Here is a 4,653-nt window from a genome sequence, read left to right on the forward strand (position 1 = left end):
TACCATATATCTGTAACTGATATCAATGCAATCCCATATATCTGTTACTGATATTAATGGTGTTCCATATTTCTGTTGCAGTACCGTCCTTCCCGAACAGGCGCAGGGATTTGGCGACTAGGGGCTTTTCACAGTAACTTCATTGAAGCCTTCTTGTGACAATAATTGATTATTATTATTATTACTATTACAGATATGAACATAGTCCCATATATTTGTTACTGATACGAATGAAGTCCCACATATTTGTTACTGACATTAATGCAATCCCATATATCTGTTACTGATACGAACACAGTCTCTTATATCCATAACTTTAAAAAAAAATGTTTTCATTGGGTTTTTGGCATAACAAAATATAAAATACACACGGAACAATAAGAATTTTGCAAGGGGGCACTTGGGCAGTGCCCCAAACGTTATTTACATTGCGGTTCATTTTTGCTATACGATCTACATGAGCTTATTTAATTGTTTCTTCTTTTTGCTCTTTTGTCTTTTCCTTGCCGCTTTTTCTGTGGCCATTGTGTTCCCCTGTGTCTCCTTTCCCGCCTGTGTTCCCCTCTCGTTTCTCCCTCCTGGCTGCCACCATTGTTGTTCCTGTCCTTCCTGGCTCCCCCCTCTCCCCTTCCCTGCCCCCCAAATGCCCGCCCCTCTTCCCCTACAGACCCTGGTTCGCCAGTTGGATTTGGTTGGGTTTCTTATTTCCCGCCCCCCCCCCCCCTCCTGTGCATTGGCTACTCCTTCTTTATCCTTGGCTACTGAGTTGCGGGCCACTAACAGGTCCTGGAACAGCCATATGTATCTGTTACTGATATGAACACAGTGCCAAATATCTATTACTCTTAATATTGCAGTCCCATATATCTGCTACTGAAATTAATGGATTCCCATTTATCTGTTACTGACATGAAGACAGCCCCATATATCCAATACTGATATAAATGCAGTCCCATAGATCTGTTACTGATATTAATGCAGTCCAATTGTCTGTTACTGGTATTAATCGAGCCCCATATTCCTGTTACTCATGTCATGCATCTGCATGTGACTCCACTGGGGCAATAGGTTAGCATGTGGTACTTATGCAACAGTGTAACCAGCCAGCCAGCGAGCTGTGCTGAGGTTGTGAGTTCAAGTTTCACCTGGGAGGCACATTTTACCACCAATTAATGCAGTACCATGTTATATGTTACTGATATTAATGAAATCCCACATATCTGTAACTATTATTAATGCAATCTCATATATGTGTACTGATAATAATGGATTTCTGTATATCTGTTACTGATATGGACACAATCCCATACACCTATTACTGATATTACTGCAGTCCCATATATCTGTTACTGATATTAATGGATTCCTATATATCTGGTATTCCTATGAACACAGTCCCATATATCTGTTACTGATATCGATGCAGTCCCATATGTCTGTTACTGATATGAACACAGTCCCATATATCTGTTACTGATATGAACACAGTCTTGTATATCTGTTATCGAATTCAATGCCCTCCCATATATCTGATATTGAAATTAATGGAGACCCATAAATCTGTTACTGATATGAACACAGTCTCATATATTTGTTGATTCGAATGGAGCCCCATATATCTGTTACTGATATTGATGAAGTCCCATATATCTGTTAGTGACATTAAAGGAGTCCCATTTAGATGTTACTGATGCAAATACTGTCCCATATATGTATAACTGAATGAACACAGTGCCATATATCCATTTCTGATATTAATGCAGTCCCATGCATCTGTTACTGATATTAGTGCAGTTCCGTATCCGTTACTGATATTAAAGGAGCTCCATATATATCTGTCACTGAGTTCCAGTATGGACATGTGGCTCCAGTGGCGCAATCGGTTAGCGCATGGTACTTATATAGCAGTGCAGCCAGTGAGCTATGCCAAGGTTGTGAGTTCAAGCCTCTCCTGGAGCACATGTTTTTCCAGCAATTAATACAATGCCATATATTTATTAGTGATATTATTGCAGTCACATACATCTACTACTTAAATTAATGGATTCCCATATATCTGCTACTGACATGAAGACAGTCCCATATATCCATTACTGATATCAATGGATTTCTGTATATCTGTTCCTGATATGAACACAATCCCATACACCTATTACTGATATTACTACAGTCCCATATATCTGTTACTGATATCAATGCCGTCCCATATATCTGCTGTTGAAATTAATGGAGACCCATAGATCTGTTACTGATATGAACACAGTCCCATAGATTTGTTACTGATTCTAATGGAGTCCCATATATTTGTCACTGATACGAATGAAGTCCCACATATCTGATACTGGTATTGATGGAGTCCCATATATCTGTTAGTGACATTAAAGGAGTCCCATTTAGATGTCACTGATGCAAATACCGTCCCATATATGTATAACTGAATGAACACAGTGCCATATATCCATTACTGATGTTAATGCAGTCCCATACATCTGTTACTGATATTAATGCAGTTCCATATCGCGTTACTGATATTAAAGGAGCTCTATATATCTGTCACTGAATTCTGCATTGACATGTAGCTCCAGTGTGCAATCGGTTAGCGCATGGTACTTATATAGCAGTGCAGCCAGTGAGCTATGCCGAGGTTGTGAATTCAAGCCTCACCTGGAGCATAAATTTTACCACAGTACCATATATCTATTAGCAATATTATTGCAGTCCCATATATCTGCTACTGAAATTAATGGATTCCCATATATCGGTTACTGACACGAAGACAGTCCCATGTATCCATTACTGATATTAATGGATTTGTGTATATCTGTTACTGATATGAACACAATCCCATACACCTATTATTGATTACTGCAGTCCCATATATCTGTTACAGATATTAATGGATTCCGATTTTTCTGGTATTGCTGTGAACACAGTCCCATATACCTGTTCCTGATATGAACACTGTCTCATATATCTGTTATTGATATCAATGCCATCCCATATAGCTGCTATTGAAATTAATGGAGACCCATAGATCTGTTACTGATATGAACACAGACACAGTGTCATAATATACATCCATGTATATAATGGAGTGCAGACAGGCGGTGATTGATACACAGGATGACCAGTAAGCGCACAGAACACAGCAGCCAATCAGACAGAACACGACCACTACAAAGCCAGAGGGCACCAGTTTTCCCTCTCTCTCAGGATCCAGCCTCTGAGACAGTCAGAGCTCGTGAACATAGCCAGTGCAAACAACATGTGGTAGTCAGCAAGTCTGGTCAGGCTAGCATCAGGTCTCCAGTCAAGTCAGCATAGTGTCAACCCACAGTTGGATATGTAAAATAGTTCGATGTTAGATAAAATCGTGTTGCATCTCATCAAGCTTTGGAAGTCTGTCTCTCGCTACACTGCATCAAACGCAGTCCACCTAGACCCAGCCAACCCAACACATCACACAGTCCCATATATCTGTTACTGATATGAACACAGTCTCATATATCTGTTACCAAAATCAATGCCGTCCCAGATATCTGCTATTGAAATTAATGGAGACCCATAGATCTGATACTGATATGAACACAGTCCCATATATTTGTTACTGATTCTAATGGAGTCCCATATATTTGTTACTGATATGAATGAAGTCCCATTTATCTCTTACTGATATTGATGGAGCCCTATATATCTGTTTGTGATATTAAAGGAGTCCCATTTAGATGGTACTGATGCAAATACCATCCCATATATGTAAAACTGAATGAACACAGTTCCATATATCCATTACTGATATTAATGCAGTCCCATACATCTGTTACTGATATTAATGCAATTCAATAGCGCGTTACTGATATTAAAGAAACTCCATATATCTGTCACTGAGTTCCAGCAGTGACATGTAACTCCAGTGGCGCAATCGGTTAGCGTGTGGTACTTATATAGCAGTGCAGCCAGTAAGCTATGTCATAGTTGTAAGTTCAAACCTCACCTGGAGTGCATATTTCACCACCAATTAATACAGTACCATATATCTATTAGCGATATTATTGCAGTCCCATGTATCCGCTACTGAAATTAATGAATTCCCATACATCTGTTACTGACATGAAGACAGTCCCATAAATCCATTACTGATATTAATGCAATCCCATAAATTTGTTAGTATTATCAATGCAATCCCATATAAGTGTACTGAAATTAATGGATTTCTGTATATATGTTACTGAAATGAACACAATCCCATACATCTATTACTGATATTAACGCAGTCCCATATATGTTACTGATATTAAAGCAATCCCATATATCTGTGACTAATATTAATACACTCCCATATATGTGTACTTAAATTAATGGATTCCTATATATCTGTTATTGATTTGAACACAGTCTCATTTTTTTGGTACTGATAGTGATACAGTCCCATATATCTGTAACTGATATGAACACATTCCCATATATTTGTTACTGATTCTAAAGGAGTCCCATATATTTGTGACTGATACGAATGAAGTCCCATATATCTGTTACTGATATTGATGGAGGCCCATATATCTGTTAGTGGCATTAAAGGAGTCCCATTTAGATGTTACTGATGCAAATACCGTCCCATACATGTATAACTGAATGAGCACAGTCCCATATATC

General features: G+C 38.5%; 1 non-coding gene across 1 annotated transcript; it reads left to right on the forward strand.

Annotated features, from left to right (window-relative positions):
• The first annotated feature begins 1,864 nt into the window (after positions 1-1,864).
• On the forward strand, positions 1,865-1,959 carry trnai-uau. Its single transcript has 2 exons — positions 1,865-1,902; positions 1,924-1,959. It is a non-coding gene; the product is annotated as a tRNA-Ile (tRNA).
• Positions 1,960-4,653: the final 2,694 nt, after the last annotated feature.

The sequence above is a fragment of the Scyliorhinus canicula genome, chromosome 15, assembly GCF_902713615.1.
Source record: "Scyliorhinus canicula chromosome 15, sScyCan1.1, whole genome shotgun sequence".
NCBI lineage: Eukaryota > Metazoa > Chordata > Chondrichthyes > Carcharhiniformes > Scyliorhinidae > Scyliorhinus > Scyliorhinus canicula.